Source organism: Lactuca saligna, chromosome 9, assembly GCF_052625555.1.
Source record: "Lactuca saligna cultivar CGN05327 chromosome 9, ASM5262555v1, whole genome shotgun sequence".
Classification (NCBI taxonomy): Eukaryota; Viridiplantae; Streptophyta; class Magnoliopsida; order Asterales; family Asteraceae; genus Lactuca; species Lactuca saligna.
Window position 1 is genome coordinate 36,162,937 of NC_136425.1, and position 12,438 is coordinate 36,175,374.

The 12,438-nt window shown below is 32.9% G+C and overlaps 1 long non-coding RNA gene and 1 pseudogene across 1 annotated transcript; one reads left to right on the forward strand and one right to left on the reverse strand.

Moving 5' to 3' along the window:
- Positions 1-5,285: 5,285 nt before the first annotated feature.
- On the forward strand, positions 5,286-6,641 carry LOC145015257 (uncharacterized). The gene is made up of 3 exons (XR_013665809.1): positions 5,286-5,602; positions 5,689-5,747; positions 6,471-6,641. It is a non-coding gene; the product is annotated as an uncharacterized LOC145015257 (long non-coding RNA).
- Positions 6,642-7,028: 387 nt separating this feature from the next.
- Positions 7,029-9,513, reverse strand: LOC145016213 (protein FAR1-RELATED SEQUENCE 5-like; annotated as a pseudogene).
- Positions 9,514-12,438: the final 2,925 nt, after the last annotated feature.

Here is a 12,438-nt window from a genome sequence, read left to right on the forward strand (position 1 = left end):
GTATCAAGAACCCATGAAGTAGCAAATGATGAGTTATTAGATTTAATAGAATACATACCTGCAAATGTGGGCTTGATCTTCCCATCTTTAATGTCCTGCAGATATTGTGGGCAGCTTCGCTTCCAGTGGCCCTTTTGGTGGCAATAGAAGCACTCTGCTTCTTTAGGATCGGAAGAGGGTCTAGCGGGGCCCACTTTGGTCCCACTTGAGGACGAACCATCACGGGGTTTCCCCTTATGGTGGCTCTTACATGGAGCCTTCCTCTTTTTACCCTTTCCTTGACCTATCGCCATCACAGGAGCGGCCACAGCAGGGGACGGTGCAACGGATTTGTCTTTGAGGTTGCTCTCAGCAGTCCTCAAGAGTCCTTGGAGCTTGCTCAAGGAGACCTCCTCTTTGTTCATATGGTAGGTCATCCTAAATTGATTGTAGCAGGAGGGCAAGGAGTGGAGGATTATGTCAATAGCCAAATCCTCATCAAACTTAACATTAAGTTTGAGAAGACGATCAACATACCTCTGCATTTTCTGCAAATGAGAGGTTAGGGATTCTCCACTCCCCATCTTAGCGGTGATCATGTTAGTAATGATCTTATAGCGCTCTTGCCTCGCGCTCTGGTGATACATGTCCAGCAAATCCTGATGCATTTCATATGGATACATGTCCTCATAGGACTTTTGGAGTTCGAGGTTCATGGTGGCCAGCATGATGCAGTGAACTTTCGTGGCATCACGCTCGTGGGCCTCAAAGGCGGCCAATTCCTCAGGAGTAGCAACATCTGGGATGATCTTCTCAAGCTTTTCATCGAGGACATATTCTTTGTCCTCGTAGCGTGTGATCATGCGGATATACCTCATCCATTCGTTGAAGTTTGAACCATCAAATGTCACTTTCTGACACAAGTTCATCAACGAGAATGACCCAGAAGCGTTGTTGTTGTTGTTGTTGTTTGCAGACATCTGAAAAAGGAAAGGAACAAAGTTTGATTAGAAATGAATCCCTAATTAAACACCCAAATGAGTAATTAGGGCTAGGATCCAACAACATTATTTACAACTTAGAAAGGGATGCCGTACTCTAAAAGTAAATAATTTGAAGGTAAGTGAATGACGATTCACTAATTCTCACCATGAAAAACGAAAAAGCAATTTAGGTTTTAAATGTATTGAAAACTCCTAGATCTTTGAGATTCATTGAACTTTTCAATGGCATGTTTAAATCTCGATATGCATTTCAAATTTGCGACTGGGATGCCGAGGATCGCAAACAAATTTGTGAATAACCATGCGAATCAACGCGGTGCACTCAATGTCTTTATCACCTAATCAATGTGCCGGTGAACCACACACGCTCCATTGATCTATGACAAACATCGAGTCACCCTTCGCTACCAATGTCATCCCCAAATTGATGTGCCGGTTAACCACACGCGCTCCATCAACGTTTGACAAGGGTACGAAGTGTAATTCCATGGATTAGCATCATTTTCACATTTTACCCTAAAGTAACTAAGAGTGGGAATTTGCAAAACAATGTAGTTACTTTAATATTTCCATTATACTTTTAATGAGGAATTAAGTGCCCTATCCTATCCGTTCGGCTAACGACCCTCCACCAGTCAAGCAAGCGGTAGATGTGAGTGTACATCCATTAAGCGCCATTTTATAGGCAGCAACCTTATACCCACCTTATAGATTGGCTTCGTGAATGAGGCCTACTAGCGATAAGACTAGCTTATTCTTATACATATATAATAATTAATCTTATAATATCATAATTGTATAAGGGTGTATTTTAAAACATTTCAAAAATACTAGTATCTTAATGTGTATTTAAAATTTTCGGAATTAAGGCTATTTAATTTAAAATTTTAAACACCAAAAAAATCTTTGATTTAATAATTATCAAAATCAAACAATTAATTTGAAGTATTAAATCTTTAGGGATTATCATAAAATTAAACTATTAATTTATTTAATCCTTTTATTTTAAATATATGGAAAGGATAATACAAGATCTTCAATTATCTAGTTTAAACAATTAAATTGATAATCACAAAGATAGTATTATCCATATCCCTAAAAACTTGGGATCTTATCTTGGGGACAAGGGATTTTCGAAATCCTTAGGGTTTCATAACCCTAATTTCGAAATTTGGAGGCTAGGCAAAAAGGTTTCAAGAACCCTATCAAAAAATCGCCAACTAGGGTTTGGCAACCCTAATTTGCGAAAATCACCAAGCCTTAGGGTTTACTTGCCATAAACCCTAATTTGTCAAGTTCATAATATGCATCAAATCCAATTGAAAACAAAAAACCAATGGCTCTGATACCACTGTTAGGTTTTATACAAACAATCCTATGTGTGCATACAACCCTAGTTTGGATCTATGTTTTCACTATAAGACATACAACTATATGAACACAAAATAAACCCTGACATGCTTCTATGATTTTCGAAATTTACATAGAAGTGTAGAAAAACATACCTTTGTTGTTATATAGCAATAACAACTAGTTTCCTTGATCTCTTGAACTCTCTTGAACTCTTGAAAGCAAGCACCACAATTGTAGTGCCTCTAATGGCTCACAAACACCTTGAAGCAAGAAGGCAACTAAGAGAGAGGAGGGAATGAAGCTAATTTCGGCCCTAGGGTTCCCTTGGAATCAAGTGGCCTTAAATTGAAGCATAGGGCATGTATTTATACTATAGGGTGCTAGGGTTTCAGTCAAAACCCTAATGGACAGCTTAGCCACCAAGCAGCCCAAGGAACCTTCTGGAATGAGGCCTTGGACGAAAATATGATGATCCTTCATCATAATTTCGTTCCCCCTTAGTCCATTAGGTTTCCTAGCCCAAAACTCAACTATCACACAATTGACAGTTTATACCCCTTTATTTAATTTGTCTCTTTTAGTCACCAAATTAATTCCTAATTAATTTATGACTAATACTGATCAAATAAATATGATTTCTCCTTTAATATATTATTCTTATAATATATTAATAAATCATAATATCTCCTCTCTCATATCAAATTACCTTATCAAGTTGCTTTGGTGAAGGCAACCCAAAAGGACCATGCACACTCGGGACAAGTATATACCAAATATGGTTACTGACTTAGACATTAATCCAACATAAAATTGGTAAATTCAACCTTTAATCTTATAACATTATAATGGATCCATGATTAGGTTAAAATTTTTGATAAAGACAAAATTAATTTATTAATTTAATTATTAAAAAGCATTTAACCTAGTATTTTTGAAAAGTTTTAAAATACATCCTTTTGGTTTTATAATTTAAAATTGAAGTAAATAGTTTAATTCTGAAATTTTAAATTTTAGAACCCTAGGATTTTAAATGTTTAAAATACACCCTTATACTATATATAAAATTAAAAGTCTAATATATATATATATATATATATATATATATATATATATATATATATATATATATATATATATATATATATAAGAAAAGGTCAGTCTCACCATTAGTAGGCCTCATTCACGAAGCTGGTCTATAAGGGGTGTTTAAGGAAGCGTCCTATAAAATGACCACCATTGGGTATCCATTCTTACCCACCGCACCCTTGACTTGTGGAGGATCGTTAACCAAATGGGTAGGATAGGACATTAAATTTTCATTAATAAGTATAACAAAAATATAAAGTAACTAAATGTTTTATAAAAAAATTCTCAATCTTAGTTACTTTAGGAAAATATGAATTTGATGCTAATCATTGTATTTGCACATCGCACTTTACAAAAGTCGTTAGTAAAGGATGTGTGGTTAACTGACACACTAGTATGGACTTATAAAGGGTGGCAATGGGTAGCTCATAAATTATCATAGATGAATGGAACGTGTGTCGTTAACCAACACATTAATTAGGTGGTAAGTGACATCGAGAGTACCAAGCTAATTTGAATGGTTATTCACACCTTGTTTGTGATCATCGGCATCCTGGTCACTAATAGAAAGGGCATAATAGAGATTAAACATGCCATTGAATAGTTCAATGAATCTCAAAATATTTAGGAATTTCATTTAAAACCTAATTCATTTTAAATTTTGTTTTCGTGCTGGAATTGGTAAATCGTCAATTGGATTACGACATCCCTTTACTGAATTGTCAATTATTGTGTTGGGTCCTAGCCTTAATATTTCATTTTTGGTGTTAAATATGATAGACTACCAAATAAAACATCCAATGTTGTATATAAAGAAATTTTTAGAAGTTTATAAAAAATTGTACAGTTTTATTATTTATATCAATTTCAATTTCAATTTTATTTAAATTTATATTGTGTTCTACGAAATGATAACTTTATAGCATATCTACAAATACAAATTGCCAATCGAATATTTAAACCATTATATTTTTGTAATTTCAACCAATCATTATATCATTATGAAATTATTGACAAACATATATATTTATTACTTATTAGATTTTCTATTATCGTTGCTCAATAATTAAGCTATAATTTAAATAATTTTTTTTATTTAATTTTATCATCTTTGGTGTCCACGAGTTATAACTTAGTATCATTTAGTCTAAACAACGCGCAGTCTAGTTTCAAATATACAAAATAAAGAACTTAACAACAATTCATTATTTAATATAAGAGAAAATGACTTACGAGTCCAACGAAGATTCAAAACCGTTCAAAAAATCTAAATCATGTTTTGTCTATTAAAAAAACCCAACAAACATAACTTTTTGTCTAAAAGAGCTCAACTAAATTGCACTTTTGTTCAATTCTATAAAAGTCAAAGAAAAAGAAACAAATGACGTGACTTATTACCATATTGGACCAACGAAGTTTCTAAACAATTCAAAAAACATCAATCATGGCTTATCTGTTCAAAAAAACTCAACGAACTTTAACCTTTTGCACAGACAAAACATGATTGAGATTTTTTAAACGGTTTAGAAACTTCGTTGGGCTTCTTTTAGACAAAATATTAAGTTTATTTGGTTTTTTCAAACAGATAAAATAATATTGAGGTTTTTTGTACTGTTTTGAAACTTTTTTGGACTCCTAAGTCATTAAGATAATAAACCTTTTTGATTATTTTCTATATTCACACACTTAAAACTACATTAAAACTACATGATAAATTAATAAGCATATTAAATAAGGAAAAAGTGAATATACCCTTGAGGGTATACAAGTACCCTAATACTTAAAACGTCGTCGTTTATGTTTACTTATTACCGTGAAAGAAAATTACCAGAGTTGTGAAATTTTTTTTGTTTGATAAATTGTTAAAGCCCTTAATTTTGCACAACCCATTACCGATCGGCGTTCCCATCTGCCACCACCATCCACCCGTTTTTCCTCCTCCCTTTTCTCTCTTCACCGTAAAGCTGCATCAGACAAAGCCGATTCATTCACCACACACGTTCAATGAAGACGACGGGATGGTTAATTCACCAAAAAGAAACGATTTCACTGAAATCGAAATTCAATTCAGGGAAGGAAATTTACCGAAGAACAAAACCTATATCACTAAATTGGAATTCTTGGCACATCGATCCAATGCAACGTTCTACAACCCAGCCCCACCCATGAAGTCGATTCAGGTTAGTCCCTATGTCTTTGTCTCTTTCAGTTTCACGAACACCTCCTCTTAAAAATCTTCAATTTCCCATTCGCTTTTGTTCCACAGGAACTTCATTGTATGCCGTCTTCCTTGAAATGGGCAATGTCGAATCAACATCACTACAGGCAACTCATTTTCACTAGAAATTATAGCTTATGCAGCATGTCCACCAGGTGTTCGATTAAATGCCTAAGTGAACTTTTGTGTCAATTGTGTGCAATGAATGATGTATCTGATAATGTTTGTTTGTTTCCAAACATGAATTTCCAGTTTGGATGCGTCCATACGCTCGTAGAGCTTGGACTCGTGCATTTCATTCAAGAAACCTACTGCCAAAAACATAAATCACACTTTATTATTTATTATTTATAATACAAGCAGCTTTGTTTTCACATAAATAAAACTACACAACTCTTATTCCTAGGTTAGGTTCATTTTCTTTTTTACTTAATAGAAAAAGAAGTGAAATGCTTAAATATAGAATGTCAAAAATAACCAAAGAGGCGAATGAAAACTCTATTTACCTTCTTTTAAAGGAGGACGGAATTGATCTGGTCCAGTTTTGTAAGCCTTGCTCATCCCAAGACGAAATGTTATGAATTTGACCTGTTTCATTTATTTGCATTTGTTGCTCAATTTTTGCCTTAGTTGACTTCCTGGTGTTCTTTTCATATTGCATTCAGTGAGGGCAATCCTGGAAAACATAAAAGTGAAATGAAATTACTATTGGTAAATTATTATTGAATGTCATTTGTTGTTGCTGCTGTATGAAATTACATGAGCTTCAACATGTTTTCAATTTCCCTTTTCTATTGAAAAGATTACAAGGATATTTATGTCTTTTGCAGGTGATTACCATTGAAAGATCTTGGGTTGCACGGAGACACCAAAGAAGTTGACCCACATTTGCAAAATAATTTCGCTGTTAACCCACCATAGCATCATAATTTCATTTTTGACCCTCAATAGAATTATATTTTCATTTTTCACCGACAATAGCATCATAATTTTGTTTTTCACCCACATAGCATCATAATTTTGCTTTTAACCCACAATAGCATCCTAATTTCGTTTTTCACCCACAACAACATCATAGTTTTGTTTTTAACCCACAATAGCATCATATTTTTGTTTTTAACCCACATTTGCATCATATTTTCGTTTTTAACCCAAAATAACATCCTACTTTCATTTGTAAGACATAATAACAACTAACATTCAATTTAAACACAAAAATCATAAATAATCAACAATTTTTATTTGAAAACTATAAAAAAATGTTAAGAAGCATAAAACATTTCCAGATTATTCATACATTGTTAACCAAAAAAAAAATGTCAAAAATGGCAAGACGCATATCGAATTTTCCTTTGCTTACAAAAACAACACATCTTATCATTATGTCTCTTCCAACGATTCATCTGTCTGATACATGTAAAAAAAATATTGTTAATATAATTATTAGAATTCTAAATCATGAAAATTAAATTAATTAAAAGTACCTTTAGTTTGGAACAACTAGTAGCGTAATGACCCAATCCTTGACAGTAAGAGCATGTACATTTTTTGGGAGCTTCGAAAGAAGACCTGATTCTACTAGCAACTTTAGGATGCCCTTTTATAGTAGATGGACCAAGAGGATCACGGACAGATAACTGTGGCATCATATCTATTTGCGAAACTCCCGTACAAGAACCTTGAGATGTATTCTCTAATGACGTAGATTTCTTTCGATTTGTTTGATCATCTAAAAGACTTATCAATATTGTATTGACTTTTTGTATCTCTAAAGGGAGGTCTCTTGCTTGTTCAATTAGTTTAGTAAAATTTGAACGGACACACCATAGTGTGTAGGTGCTAACTCCATTTTCATTATTCATTTCTCCGAGTCCGATACTAGCACTACCTAGTTTGTACCTAACACTAAGGGTCCATCGGGGTAAAATATAGTGCTTTAACATGTTTCTTCTTCATCACGAATAGGCTATGTTTGCATAAAATCCCATTTGTCTCATACTTAGCACAAGAACATGTGATGCTAACTTGATCCAAAGAACGAAAGGTAACAATGCGCCAATATTTTTTATCAACATCCAATTGCCCAACTCGGTATGTGCTTTCTTCTGTAGTTTTTCCTATAGTCTCATGAGTCAAATTGGTAATAGCTTCAGTCCATTCTTTTTTGAAAGTATCAAACATCTTTCTAGTATAACATTGACCTGCTTTTGCTTCAATTGGATGCACTGAAGAAAGAACCGGCCTTGAGTTCATAGTCTTAAATCTTCATCTTCTTCGGCAGCCCTTCGAGACTCAACTGCTTTGTCGTATTGTACAACAAATTCATTTAACATGGTCCTCGAATTAACATATCCATCAAAAAATGAGTTGATACTCTCACTTCGTCCGGTTGTTGTCATACCAGCAAAGAAAGTATCCTTCAAGAAGGGTTTAACCCAATGTATACGTTGGTTATACATGTCTCTAATCCAACTATTGTTTTCCAGTTCATACTTATTACGCATAACTTCCCATGTTGCTTCAAATTGTTCAATGGTGTCACTATTTACCCATTGTTTGTGTGTTTCTTGAAAATCACTGTAACGGGAAACATACGATCGAAGGTGCTCAGTTTCATGCTTCATGATATGCCATGAACAAAAACGATGTCGAGTCTTCGGAAACACTTTTTTATTGCATTTCCCATTGCTTTGTCTTGATCTGTTATAATTGCTTTCGGATACTTGTTAAACATACATTTGAGGAAATGTTCAAATAACCATTCAAATGACTCTTCGTTTTCATTTTCAAGCAATGCTCCACCAAAAAGTATAGACTGCCCATGATGATTCACACCAGTAAATGGAGCAAAAGGCATCTTGAACTTGTTAGTCATATAGGTGACATCAAACACAACAACATCTCTGAATTTTGTATAAGCATCTCTTGATCTAGCATCAGCCCAAAAGATATTTCTAGGATACCTATCATCAGACAAATCCACAACAAAATACTGGTCACTATCAACTAATGTTTTATCTTGAAAATGTTTTATAAGTCCATAGAACTCCTTTCCTTTATGTTGTTTTCGTTGCTCAGATAAGACATCGGCACATTGCTTTGAAGTAACATCAGCTACATTTGAGGTTTTCATTGTATTAACAGCCTTTTTAATCTGAGAAGGTTTCAACCCTGCTTGACCAAATTGCACCATAAGAGATTTACCTTCTATTGAACGGTGGAAACTGCTATGAGATCGATGCTTCATCACCTTCGTAGGTGTCATGGTCAAGTCGTGGTTGTGTGTGTCATTAAACGAGTCCACCAACCATTTTCGATCCTCCTGTCTTGTTATTCGTAGCTTTGCTTGACATCCGGTTCTAATATCTCTGCGACGTTTTTTCTCATTTTCACTTGAATCTTTTTTGTCCATCCTTTTGAAACCTTCTTTGTTGGATACATATATCTTTCGAAATGGCTCATTTGTTTTAGGATTTTTAATTGTGTCATCTCTACGTATACCAAATCCATGTAAAATGAATAATCATTATAAAATGTATAGGCATCATCAGGTGTATCAAAAACCTTTCCCAGTATACTTTCATCGTTAACTTCATCTTCGTCAAATTCAACGTTCATACCGATATTATTTATTTTTTGAGATTCATATGTTGCTTCCACGTAATCATTTGTGTCAATATCTTCGGTTATATACGATTCTATAGCTTGATTAGTTGCTTCGGCTTCACTCATTATGGTCTGCAATAGACAACGATGCATATTTTCAAATAAAAGATTAACACCAAATTGTTTTATATTGAATATAATGCAAACAGTATACATAAAAAAGACACGATAACAGCCAATGACAATGTCTAAAAACAATAATGTCATTTTTAAAATCCCGAAATAAATAAAGATTCATCAGATAATAAAGAACATTGTAAACAATAATCTCGAATATTAAATTCTAAAAAAACTTTAATTTCGATTCATACTAATTGCAACTGGTTTTAGCATACGTCTTCAAATATATATATATATATATATTCTTTGTGAATTGCAGTTTCTTGATTTCGATTCTTTGTGAATTCCTTGAATTTCGATTCCAGTATCTTCAATTCGTATTAAGATACTTCCGATTTCTTGATGATGGAATGATTCGAATGAATGCGATCACGATTAAGGTTTAAGGAAATTACGTATTTTTTTTATTAGCAAATTAACCTACTAATCAAAACTACGTAGTTTTAAGTATTAGGGTACCTATCTTGTATAGTATTCACTTTTCCCATTAAATAAATAATCCCAAAAACCGATTAAAACCTTAATTTAGAATATCATTATGAATTTAAGATATAACTTTATCACAATATAACAAGATTTTAAAAATGTCGGATGAAAGCACGGGAGTGATTTGGAAGGATAGGCTATTAATCCTTCATCATCAGACGATTTTCTTGAAGCATTGGACTTGCAGCGTCGCCCGATTCAGGTTTTATTTTTTTCTTCCTCGTTCAATTTATGACATTGCTTTTCTGCTTTTATTTTTTCTCGTTTATTCTGTATGAACAGCGTAATGCTTTTCCATTCATGATTATTGCCATCGTTGAAAGTCACACAATATGTGCACGAGGATATACTTGAACATTAGAGCATCTGGTAGTCGAAATTTGTAGCATGTGCATGTTTGAATTTCATGACTATCTCGCTTTCTTTTGTATTATTTTGTGTAAGGGCAATTTGTTAAAATTTTAATCTACGTAATGTTCTACCTTACGACTACTTGTTATGTTATGTTCTTAGTGATGTTATACAAACATCTGTCAAGTTCTTTATATCTTAATTAAATTTCTTACCATTTTCTACTCCTTTGTCGATTATTTATACTGTGGTTGACTATGTTTGATTTGTGATAACAGCAAGAAGTTTCAAGTAAACGAGATATGAAGACAATGTTGGGTGTAAGGGAACGGGTATATATTTTTTTCTCTCTATCTGCAAATTGTATTTTCTAATATATAAATTAATAACAAAAATTCGATAAAACTTCTTTTTACATCGAGATGGAATATTTTTAATCTGGTTTTTTATTGTTACAATTAATCATTTCAATGGTTTGTTTTATAGTTTCATCGTACCAAAATTTTGTTTCAATCACCGACCAATACTTCAATTTGGAAGTCAAAGAACATCTGATGGGTTATAGCATAACATAAACCAATATGATTTTGGGGAAATTTTATATTCGTTTCTAATCATAGTATTTGCCTATTTGGATTATATATATTGGTTAAACGCATAATGAAATCTGAAAGAATTAGGTAATTGGAATAGACTAAGGGGTGTTTCATGAGACCAAAAGCATGCATGGGAGATGCAAGAAATAGTTGTATTGTTTCTCCTTAAAACTCATCAAGAAACCATCATGGATTGTTAGTTAGAAAAGCAATTCTTTGAAACTAATATATGATCATTTAAATTTGAATTTAATAGATTATTTATATTGGAGCTGTTTGAGGCTGTATTACTTTCCCTGCTGATTAAGTGGTTGTCGCTGTGAATCTTATTTTTGAATAATTCTTAATATCTATCTTGATCATATACAATCTTCTGTTCTAACTAATCTGATTACTTTTTATTGCTTATTTAGATCAATAAACGAGTTAAGACAGCGAATAAGACAATCAAGCACTTTAAGGAAGAAGTTGCTCGATGTAATAACCAAATAAAAAAAAGGGGTCCTGGTGTAGCTCAACAAGTTATGGAATTTCGGAAAAAGAGACTTATCAAGGAGAAAAGATCGTATGTTATTTCATCTTTAGCAAGTGTTATCTCTGTTGCAAATTGAGGCACTTGAGGATTGAATTTTCATTTGAACACATATCTAGAAAATAATAATTAGAAAAATTTGAGAACACCATGTCATTTTGGGTTTTTGAATATTTACAATTTTAAAATTCCTTCATAGCTTTTCATTTCATACAAACTACTTTCATAAATATTATTTACGCAGTTATTAGTTGACAAACTATACTCATTCTTGTCAGGTACGAAGGACAACGTGACATGCTAAACAACCAAATTTTCGATCTAGATCGACTCATGTTTGCTTGGGATGGTATTAAGGACGCTCAGCAAATAGTATGTTTTACAAATTTAAATTAATTAATAATAATTACACTCGGATTTTGTATTTTTTTTAATCATGCTTTGCTAAAAAACTTTTAACAATCTATGGCCTTTATTTGATTGTAATAAGGATAAACCATTGTTGTGAAATATCCACTCTTGTGACAACATTATCGATAGCATTCATATCTTCCTGATATAGTATAACCATAGCTTAATCGACTTGGTTCATGATTTTGTCTTCCATTGTTCACCTTAAATTGCTTTTGTTGGTAGCATCCAATATGAAATAGTGGATTCTAGGGACCGATTTTTTTTTTTTTTTTTTTTTTTTTTTTTAATATACATGTGTGTGAACATGTCTTAATAGAATACATCTTTCAGTTTTGTGTAAATTATATATCCTTGTTTCTGTTAACGAAACTCAAAATTCAACTTACTAACGATTCATATTTTCCAGGCATCGTGTTTGAAAGCGTTTGGCACAGAGCTTTTGGAAGCGTTTAGGAGCTTCTAGCTTTTAGTTTTTGACAAAACGCTCTAGTTTAAACAAAAAGCTTTGTTTGGCAGTACGAGCGTTTAGCTTTTAGTTTTATCATAACGCTCCGATTCTAAAAGCTACTTCATGTAGCTTTTAACAAAACGCTCCGGAGCTTTTGAAATCAATTTCCATAATTACCCTTGAAA